We start from the raw sequence: 12052 nt of genomic DNA, 5'->3' as shown, positions 1-12052 counted from the left end.
AGGACTTGTATTTTACTAAAAATATCAGAAATGGCATTTCCGATTATTCAATTATGTTTAGTTTTTGAAAGTTTTTATGTTGGATAAATTTCATTTTATTATTCGATTAGGATAATTGAATTTGTATCAGTTGAAAAAAGTTACAAAGTGTTATTTTAAATTTAATAAATTAAATTATGAACATGATTTTATTAAACAATGTTATAAAAAAATCCAATAGATATTTAACATGTTAACATACCAATTTTTGTACGTTTCTTCCTTCTATTTTAGATTTTTATATTACTATATCAACTCATTTTCTTCGTCTTTTATTAATAAACGATGATATTAATTTTAAAGTTGATTGTCAATTTTGGTATCTCTTATTTCTTTTTTATTTTTATTTCATTTTTTTAATAATTATATCTTTATGATAATATTTTCTTTCTTTTTTTGATCTTTTGACATATTGTTTATTTTAATTATCAATTGTTTAATCGTTGTTTTTATTTATATTTTTCTCTAAATTAGATTTGATATACCTCGACTGATCAATGCAATACTTTTTTATTATTAAATTGATATTCCATGTTTTGAATCATCATATTAGATTTGAATATATGATTTGCGTTCATGAATAGCTTTCTCACACCATTTGACTTTGATTTATAGTATATCGATGATCTTTTAGTAGTTTGATTCTCTTTTGTGGGTTGTTTGTCGATGCGGTTAGATTTATTCATATATATTTTTTATTTGATTTTTTTGTTAAATTTTTTAATTTTTTCTTTTATGGTACTTGTGTAATCTTAAGCATCTAGTTTGTTGTGTCCATGATTATAGGAAAATGTCCTAATTATTTATTTAATACTAAAATACAATAATTTTATAAAAGTATTTTAAATAAATTTAGGTGGCACCCATGTTCCTTTTATGTGAAAATGATAATCCAAATAATAAAGTGTAGTTTTTTGTAATTTACAAGGAAAAGAGGGTAAAGATAAATAACGAGTATATGCGGTTTTAGGTTGGGGTGAGTGTCGTAACCGTCTTTCGGTTGGGCCCCGGAATTGGGCTTCGACTTAGGAAAATGGATTGGAGTCGCCACCGATCATTTATTTAAAAATAAATGGGTTGATCGGATACCCTATTTCTTACCTGATCTGCGTCTTACCAGAAATATGTCGGGCTCGGGAGTCGGTTACGGTCAAGGAAAGATTAGCACCCTTGAACCGCCCTTTCGGTACTACGTAATTTCCAGTTGTCTTAATTAAGAAAAATAACAAGTTAAATTAAAAGGTAAAGTTTCGACCCCAATTACTTACCATTTATTTATTTGAAAATATCCTTAAAAAATCGAGAAATGTGTTAGATAAACAAGGTAAATAAAACAAATAAGGTAAAAGGGAAAAATAAAATAAATAAATAAGATAAAGGAAAAAAATAGTAAAGTAATAATTATATATAGTAATATTTGAAAAAGGAAATATATATATATATATATATATATATATATACGTCAAAGTATTAAAAAATAGAAAAGTTACCCTCTCACTTCACCGAAAGTGAGGGGCTTTAGTCAGAAATAAGACAAAAAAATGGGTCCTCTAGGTTAGTAATATATAATATAATGTTTAATAATAATAATGATAAAGACATAAGATTTTCTAAAAAAATAATATAATAATAATAAATAAAAAAACGAAAATAATAATAATAATATATATATATATATATAAAGTTATAAGATATATTACGTAAATAAAAAAATAATCAAATAAAAATAATTAAGAATATATATATATTAGTAATAGGTATATAAATCAACCATTAAAAGTATAAAAAAATATATGACTAGATAAAGATAATTACAATATATAGTAATAATAGACTTATAAGTAGAATATTAAAGAAATATATATATATATATATATATATATATATATATATATATATATATATATATATATACATATATATATATATACACATAATAATAATAACATAAATAATAAAAATAAATGAATAAAATATCCATATAATAAATAAAGGGACTAATATAGATTTTTAAAAAGCTCTTCCCCTCCTTTAACCGAAAATCAAACCGGTTTTTCAAAATAAGCCTCGGGGTAGATCTAGGTTCGAAACTTCGAAACCCTACCCATTTTGGTCATCGGCGCAACCCACGTTTTGGGTTATTCGAACCAAATCTCAAGAAAAATAACGTGCACATGCAAAGAAAGAAAAAAGAAAATACTACCTTTTATTTCCTTTTCGAATCCTTTACAATAGCTTTGCCTTTGTATCTTCCCGTGCTTTCCTCTATGTTTTGTGTGTAAATCGTGTCCTCAAATGGTGAGTTACAAGGGCTATTTATAGTGCTTGTAGATCCTATCTTTAGGAATTTAAATAATAGTAGAACTCTATCCTATTTTTTGAATCCTAACAAAATTCTATCCTATCTTTAGGAGTTTGAATTCTAGTAGGACGAAAAGGTGTGTTGACAGCTGCCCCTCTTTGCCCATAGTCGTGTAACGGGGATAGGACAAAGATTAAAAGACACACTTTTCGTTCGGTGGAGTTGAAAATTGACTCTGATGTTTCAATAACTCCCTGTCGAATTGAGTTACGGATGACTCCTCCATCGTGAAGTCGAGTTCATCTTGAAATGATATGAAATTAAAGCCGTAGTTCGGAATTTGAATCAGCACGTGGCTTCCCGTTACCCTTCGGTCTTCTTCTCGGTTTAAAGACCTTGGATCGGAATCGAACTCAGAAATCTTCATTGACAGATAGCTTTTTCTTGACTTAAGCTATGCTGTTTGAAAATGGTTGCTTGTCACTAAGGCACGGCTAACCCAGGTCATCTTCTCGACTTGAAAACCTCGACTGCAATCGGAAAGTAGTGTGATTGATGTGTCATCGAGCTGAATGGAGTCGAACTCGACAATTTTGATGGCATATAATCTTTCTTTGAGTTGGATATCCTTCGTCGTGAAGTTGAAATCCAAGTAAGTAGCATTGTTCCAAGTCCAATATCCTCCGTCGTGAAGTTGAAATTGGCTCTGGAACCGGGAAATTGTTTGTTGACAACCAGCCGTCCCTTCGTTCTGAAGTTGAACTTGTGTTGTCTCGAGTCCAATATCCTTCGTTGTGAAGTTGAAATTGAATCTGAATGAAATTTTGTTGACAAGCAGCGGTCCCTTCGTCGTGAAGTTGAACTTGCATTGTCTGGAGTCCAATATCTTTCGTTGTGAAGTTGAAATTGGCTCTGGGATTGGGAAGTTGTTGTTGACAAACAGCGGTCCCTTCGTCGTGAAGTTGAACTTGCATTGTCTGGAGTCCAATATCCTTCGCTGTGAAGTTGAAATTGGCTCTGAATGAAATTTTGTTGACAAGCAGCGGTCCCTTCGTCGTGAAGTTGAACTTGCGTTGTCTGGAGTCCAATATCCTTCGTTGTGAAGTTGAAATTGGCTCTGAGATTGGAAAGTTGTTGTTGACAAGCAGCGGTCCCTTCGTCGTGAAGTTGAACTTGCATTGTCTGGAGTCCAATATCCTTCGCTGTGAAGTTGAAATTGGCTCTGAATGAAATTTTGTTGACAAGCAGCGGTCCCTTCGTCGTGAAGTTGAACTTGCGTTGTCTGGAGTCCAATATCCTTCGTTGTGAAGTTGAAATTGGCTCTGAGATTGGAAAGTTGTTGTTGACAAGCAACGGTCCCTTCGTCGTGAAGTTGAACTTGCATTGTCTGGAGTCCAATATCCTTCGTTGTGAAGTTGAAATTGGCTCTGAGATTGGGAAGTTGTTGTTGACAACCAGCGGTCCCTTCGTCGTGAAGTTGAACTTGCGTTGTCTGGAGTCCAATATCCTTCGCTGTGAAGTTGAAATTGGCTCTGAAATTGGGAAAATTGTTTATTGACAACCAGCGGTCCCTTCATCGTGAAGTTGAACTTGTGTTGTCTGGAGTCCAATATCCTTCGTTGTGAAGTTGAAATTGGCTCTGAAATTGAGAAGTTGTTTGTTGACAACCAGCCGTCCCTTCGTTGTGAAGTTGAACTTGTGTTGTCTCGAGTGCCACGATATCCTCCGTCGTGGAGTTGAAATCGCGGATGGCCCCTTCGTTGTGAAGTTGAGCCTTGACTTGAATATCCTTCGTCGTGAAGTTGAAATCCAAGTATTGTATGTTGCGGGTGGACACAATTCCCTTCGCCGTGAAGTTGAAACCGTGGAGACCGCTTTATTGTGAAGTTTAGCTTTGAGCTAGATATCCTTCGTCGTGAAGTTGAAATCCACTCTCGAGCAAATTGTGTCGCTTTGAGTGCAATATCCTTCACCGCGAAGTTGAAATTGACTCTAGCTAAAACCTGAAAAAGTTATGCATATATGTGATGCTATGGATGCAATGCTCTTAGGTGTGCCTAAAATGCATATGCAACATATGTTATCTTGGGGCTCTAGAGAGAAATCTCGATCTCCAGTTGCCTGTCTGGAATCTTGATTCTTGAATCTTCAAATTTTGATCCCTGATCTTGAATTCTTCAAATGTTCAAATCTAATGTGCACATTCTATTTTTGATTTGAGAAATGCTTCTCGACCATCTCAAGTATGTGCCTGAGCTGAGTGTAACAGTTCAGATGATGCTTCAAAAGAAGTTGTCTTGAAAGAGATAGAATTCGTTTCAAGGGAAACGATCTCAAAGATATCTGTTGTTTCAAGGGAAACGGTCTTAAGGAAGACAAAATTTTGTTTTAAGAAAAACTGTCTCAAGAGAGATAAAACTTAGTTCCAAAAGAAATTGTCTCACAGGGAGATGAAATTAGTTCCAAGGAAAACATATTCAAAGATGACGCTTCAAGAGAAATTGCCTCAAAAGCGACATAATTCGTTTCAAGGGAAATGATTTCAAAGATATTTGTTGTTTCATGAGAAACGAAATTTTGTTTTAAGGGAGATAAATTCAAAGATTTTGTGTTTCAAGAGAAACTGTCTCATGGGAGACAAAATTTGTTTCGAGGGAAACAATCTCAAAGGTTTTGTGTTTCAAGAGAAGCTGTCTCAAGGGAGACAAAATTTGTTTCAAGGGAAATTATCTCAAGAGAGACGAAATTCATTTCTAGGGAAATGTTTTCAATGTTTATGTTTCAGGAGAAACTGTCTCAAGGGAGACAAAATTTTGTTTCAAGGGAAACTATCTCAAGAGAGACAAAATTCATTTCAAGGGAAATGTTTCCAATGTTTATGTTTCAAGAGAAACTGTCTCAAGGGAGAAAAAATTTTGTTTCAAGGGAAACTATCTCAAGAGAGACAAAACTCATTTCAAGGGAAATGTTTTCAATGTTTATGTTTCAAGAGAAACTGTCTCAAGGGAGAAAAAATTTTGTTTAAAGGGAAACTGTCTCAAGAGAGACAAAGTTTGTTTCAAGGGAAACTGTCTCAAGAGAGACAATGGTGAGCACGATTCCCTTCGTCGTGAAGTTGAAATCGTGGGTGGCCCCTTCGTCGTGAAGTTGAGCCAGGAATTGAATATCCTTCGTCGTGAAGTTGAAATCCAACTTGAAAATGCGAACTGGATCGGTTCTGAATTATCTCTTGAACTCGTCTGAAGTTGATTCTAAGATCTGTCGATCTTTCAATATGTCAAATTGGTTGAAGTGTAGCTTCTTGCTGCTGAGTTAAGCAACCAACATCAATCTTTAAAGGTGCTTTTGAATCGAGTATCCTTCATCTTGAAGTTGAAACTTGACTCTAAAAGCTGCAAAAATTATGTATGTGGGGAAAAATGATGCTCTAAAATGTATGCATAAGATGCATATAACATGAATTGGTTATATTTTATCTCTTGAAAAAGGCCTGATAATTCGCATTAGGATGTTGAATCCCCAAAGATACCCAAAAAAATGCCCCAATATTTCATGTTGAATCTTCAAAGATGCCCCAAATGTTCCTCATTTCTTGCTTCAACATTGATTCTGAGCATGAGTTTTGTGTCTAAGAGTCGCATGTCATTTACCAAGATCCACTCTAGAGAGACTGTCTTGTTTGAAAAAAAATGTTTTTCTTTCTCATTTAATATCAATTAAAAGAGTTTCAAAAAATGTTTAATCCCAAGTTTTAAAAATATTGCCCCTTTCACGGTTTTACAATTGAGACGAATCATAAAGCTAGAGTTCATTGGATATCAAAGAATTAATTACAATGTTAATCCTTCAATAAATTATAGCTATTTGACAAGTGTCAAGATCAAAGCTATCTTTGAGAGATGGTCAAGTAAGAAAAGGATAAAAAGTCTCAGGTCATTGTGTTTGGTCAAAGGTTTGGCATTTGATGCTCAAAGGTTTGGTATTTGATGCTCAAAGGATTGATGGGGTAGCTTGCATGCTTCTCTACTGGAAGTGTTCTCTGACTCCCAACCTTCGTTGTCACACTCGGATTGTGCGATGCCTTATCAAGGAATTTGTGTGATCACTTCAGTTGCATAATTTTTATATTCGAGCCGCCTTTTCAGGTTTTCAACTCGAATCCTCCTTTGGTTTCAAGACGTTATTCAGGATTTATGTCTTGAACCCCCCTTTGTTATTTTTCTCTACCATACATTAATTACATTGTTTTTTTGCAAACAAAGATTAATCCTGATGGGCGGGATGAAATCTGAAGATAGTCTCTTCTGTTTAGAAATCCATGTATGATTAGAAGGGACTTTTAAGGCACGTAATGTAGGCCAGGGTTCGTGGTTATGAAAGAAAAGGATAAATAGGCCCAAATAAGTGTTTCAGGGTATTGAACCAAGGATCAATTCATTCTGATGCCATCGATCTTGTCTTGCTCAAAATGTCTCTTTCTCTTGATGCTCTATGATCTTCGAGTGAAGGGATTCAGTGATTCGGGAATGATTGTGCTTGATCAATCTCATTGAAGCTTGATGCACCATTTGTCTTTAGGGAATTTTTCATGTGCTTTTTATCCCATTTTTTTGTTCTTTCTTTTTTGTTCTTGTTTTTTCATTTTTTCCTTCTTTTCTTTTTTCTTTTTGCCCTTTTTGTTCTGATTGAATCATCGCACTTGGCATTTGGTTTACCTTTCGGTATCTCATCTGAATTAATGTCTTCACTCATGTGAGCAGATTTTCTCCACCTTGCCCCCCAGTATGGAGGGTGATCCTTGGTTAGGGTTGAATCAGAAGAAAAAAAATACTATAGGCTCAAAAGGGGACACAAGGGATATATATTTTCTCCTGTTGTGAAGGGATAAAGAAAGAAAGCCGTTCATCATTTCATACATATAAGTCTTCACAGAAGAGGTATCCCCAGGGGGATAGATTTTCAGGATTAATTCTATTCACATGAAAACAGTGCAATTAATGCATGATAGAATTATTTCGAATGAATTATTTTTTCTGCTCCTTGCTCCCAACAGGTCTCAATGTTCAGGCTCCCGGCGAGATGCCCCAAATTGTATCTTGGAAGAATGCTCATGTTCAAATGAACAACTCAATGCCTTGGGTTTTAATGGTAAAAAAGGTTAATTTTGGGTCTAAAAAGACAGTTGTGTGATCTTATTGACTCAAAGAAAGGTATGGGTGTATCATAAAGGTAAAGGAAATGTTCAAGAATTTCAAAGGGAGGTAATGTCAAAATTTGGTCTTTTTGATCAAGGTATTTCATTTTGGGGGTTTGAGACAGGATAAGAAAGGTCTAATCTTGTCATATGTCAAAAATCTATAATTCTTGAAGAATTAAAAGAATCCTTAATTCATTTAATATTCGAAGAACTAAAGATTAAAATTTGTTCAATTGCTCCACCTTAGAAAGTAGCATAGATTTAATCGTTTAACAGATTAAGCGAAAGATCAAAGACGTGTTCAAACAAAACAATCCTCTAAGTGCAAATGGTATATGCCATGCCCCCTTATTCGGCAAGCGCCTTACAGGTTTCAGAGGAATGTTTAGGGCTTCTTACGTGGTAACAGCTAGCAGCTTCAACATCGTGGCCCTTAGGATATGGGGATTCTTTTCTTAGATCATCCTGGCAAGCTTTGTCCTACAATCAGCTGATCAGGCTCCTACTGTTACAATCTTGCTTCCATGTGGTTAAATTTTCTTCATCGAGCCCTTCACGACTTAATTTCATGTTTGTGAAAATGCTTAAAATGTAGATGAAAATGCAAAAAGGCAAAAATGCAAAATGCAAGAATGCATGAAATGTTCGAGGCATTGATCCAGAAAAGTGTCCATTATTATAAATAATCCTTATTCAGACAAAAATGTTTTATCTTGTAAGAGACATAAAAACAATAAAAGGTATGTTCGGACTAAATCTTCTAGACATCCATCTGAGATACTTTCTTCCATGACTCGACTGCTTCTTTGATCATCTTCTTATAACTGTCACCGTGATACATAAACTCTGATATAGATAATCCATATGTTGCTGGGACAAAATGATGTGCCCCATACTGTCTAAGTGCCAACAACAGAGCATACCTAACTGCACCTCAAAGTCCAAATAGGGTCATAGTGTCAGAATTCCCACACTTGAAAAGAACATCACTGAGGAACAACCAGGGGGCTCTCCAGGTAATATCCCAGTCCTGAAGATGAGTGAATACTTTCATCCATTTCTCTTTTGAAGCGCCTTCATGTCCTGTCATGGTGATGAACTCTCTCAAAGGTGAATACGTAGTGCTAAATCTACAATAGGCAACCCCATTAGTCTTCCAGAAGTGGACGTGAATCCAGACTTGAAGGAATTAAACACATCCAATGAATCTACCTCCGCCAGCTCTTCGGTAATGGTTGAGAGACCAAAAGGTCTCGGCTGAGATGGTCGGTGCTGGGTTGACTTGTTTCGGAAGTTGCTCAAACAGTTCCACCACGGCTGCGTCAATGCATCCCAAAACCTTCGAAAAGATGATCAAGCCATACAGACCTAGTGCAAAAATGTCTATAGTCTTCCATTCATCAGGTTGGTCCTTCATTAGTTCCCTTATGTGGATCCACTCAATTCCTTGCCCGTTACCTTTGTTTCGGAGTCGGTCAGTCACCCATTTTTCATCAACTCCTACAATCTTAGCCAGTCCGTTCTTGAAAGGTTGACTCTTGATGTGTTTGATGTAGGCTCGCTCCAGTTTAATGCTTTCACAGTGCAATAGTGTAGTATACTCCTCGATGGTAGGTACCATGTCCTCCTGGTTCCAAAATTGAACCAAGACTCTGATTAAGGGCTCATCGGTTTTAACATGAAGCAAAAGTGCAATGTCACCATACCGCTGACTGAACTTCTGTTTCCGATCATTCTTCCAATTATCTCAGATGTCTCGAAGTTCTTGCACATTATTCTGTTTTAGGCTGATAGAGGCGTAACTAACTAGCTCTGACACATAGCTTCCTTGAAGACTATCTCTCTTTTCCTTCTGAGTCTTCTCGGACCATAGTCGTACCTCGGGGTTTTTAATCTCTTGTATTACAACACCTTTATCCATTAATTCAGATTATTTTGTGTAACAAACACCTTTTTAGGGATCAATGGCCTCTTGTTATGATGCAAATGATGAAAATAAAAAAAAAGAGGACAAAATAAAAAATTAGTGAGGTAAATCAAAATAATAAAATGAAAAATCCTACCCCACATGATATCTACCCGAAAATGCTTAGTATTCCTACTCGGACATGATCTCTATCTCGCATGCTAATTTCAAACAAATCCTAACCGCATATTTGTCTAGTTCACATGCTTTGAACAGAAAGTAAAGCATGAAATAATTCTGGCATCCTAGGATTTAAAATGAGGTTTTGGGGTAGGCTCTAATTCTTCAAAGTCTCCCGGTTTAGGTGCTAAAAAAACGGTACCCGAGTTCTCCTTGCTGGTGCCCCCTTGGGCTTGCCAGACCCTTAGTTCTAAACCCATCACAGGCTTGTGTGGACTAAGTTAAACTCGAGAGGACACATTCCCTTATGTCTATGCGGAGAATAAATTCACACGAAGACATAAGGTATATGAATCCCGAAGGCTACTTGCTAGGCATATGCGGTGAATAAATTCACACGAATGCGTCGCTTTCACCCCCACTTAAAACGGGTTCGGAGCTCGGGTTTAGAGCCTTGAATGAAAAAGTTTGGAAAGCTGAAATCACTAGAAAATGGTCAGTTCAACTATTTACTCAAAAAAATATAATCAAATGTAAGTAATAAGGATCGAAATGTTACCTTAAAATTTAAACATACCCTTTTCGTTAAAAAGACAACTGGAAATTACCTTAGCCTGACTCACTTATCTGTGTCCCCAGCGGAGTCGCCAAGCTGTCGCAACCGTCTTTCGGTTGGGCCCCGGAATTGGGTTTCGACTTAGGAAAATGGATTGGAGTCGCCACCGATCATTTATTTAAAAATAAATGGGTTGATCGGATACCCTATTTCTTACCTGATATGCGTCTTACCAGAAATATGTCGGGCTCGGGAGTCGGTTACGGTCAAGGAAGGATTAGCACCCTTGAACCGCCCTTTCGGTACTACGTAATTTCCAGTTGTCTTAATTAAGAAAAATAACAAGTTAAATTAAAAGGTAAAGTTTCGACCCCAATTACTTACCATTTATTGATTTGAAAATATCCTTAAAAAATCAAGAAATGTGTTAGATAAACAAGGTAAATAAAACAAATAAGGTAAAAGGGAAAAATAAAATAAAAAAAATAAATAAGATAAAGGAAAAAAAATAGTAAAGTAATAATTATATATAGTAATATTTGAAAAAGGAAAAATATATATATATATATATATATACGTCAAAGTATTAAAAAATAGAAAAGTTACCCTCTCACTTCACCGAAAGTGAGGGGCTTTAGTCAGAAATAAGACAAAAAAATGGGTCCTCTAGGTTAGTAATATATAATATAATGTTTAATAATAATAATGATAAAGACACAAGATTTTCTAAAAAAATAATATAATAATAATAAATAAAAAAACGAAAATAATAATAATAATAATATATATATATATATAAAGTTATAAGATATATTACGTAAATAAAAAAATAATCAAATAAAAATAATTAAGAATATATATATTAGTAATAGGTATATAAATCAACCATTAAAAGTAAAAAAATATATGACTAGATAAAGATAATTATAATATATAGTAATAATAGACTTATAAGTAGAATATTAAAGAAATATATATATATATATATATATATACACATATAATAATAATAACATAAATAATAAAAATAAATGAATAAAATATCCATATAATAAATAAAGGGACTAATATAGATTTTTAAAAAGCTCTTCCCCTCCTTTAACCGAAAATCAAACCGGTTTTTCAAAATAAGCCTCGGGGTAGATCTAGGTTCGAAACTTCGAAACCCTACCCATTTTGGTCATCGGCGCAACCCACGTTTTGGGTTATTCGAACCAAATCTCAAGAAAAATAACGTGCACATGCAAAAGAAAGAAAAAAGAAAATGCTACCTTTTATTTCCTTTTCGAATCCTTTACAATAGCTTTGCCTTTGTATCTTCCCGTGCTTTCCTCTATGTTTTGTGTGTAAATCGTGTCCTCAAATGGTGAGTTACAAGGGCTATTTATAGTGCTTGTAGATCCTATCTTTAGGAATTTAAATAATAGTAGAACTCTATCCTATTTTTTGAATCCTAACAAAATTCTATCCTATCTTTAGGAGTTTGAATTCTAGTAGGACGAAAAGGTGTGTTGACAGCTGCCCCTCTTTGCCCATAGTCGTGTAACGGGGATAGGACAAAGATTAAAAGACACACTTTATGATTAGCACCTGCGCAATAATAATATTATCCGTTATCGATCTGTCAGGAACAAAACTTGTTTGAGTTTCAGAGATCCAATGACTCAGCAAAGGTTTTAGCCGATTCACAATAATCTTTGTGATTAGCTTATAAAGGACTGAGCATAAACTAATAGGTCGAAAGTGACTAAAAGACTCCAGAGATTTAATTTTTGGGATAAGCACTAAGAGAGTTCGACTGAGTTGATTATCAAAATCACCTCCTGCAAATATGTTCTGAATCATCCGACACACACCATATTGTACTGTAGA

The sequence above is a fragment of the Hibiscus syriacus genome, unplaced genomic scaffold (assembly GCF_006381635.1).
Source record: "Hibiscus syriacus cultivar Baekdansim isolate YM2019G1 unplaced genomic scaffold, ASM638163v2 tig00110213_pilon, whole genome shotgun sequence".
NCBI lineage: Eukaryota > Viridiplantae > Streptophyta > Magnoliopsida > Malvales > Malvaceae > Hibiscus > Hibiscus syriacus.
The sequence above is the reverse complement of the archived record's forward strand: the minus strand, read 5'-3'. Positions refer to the sequence as shown.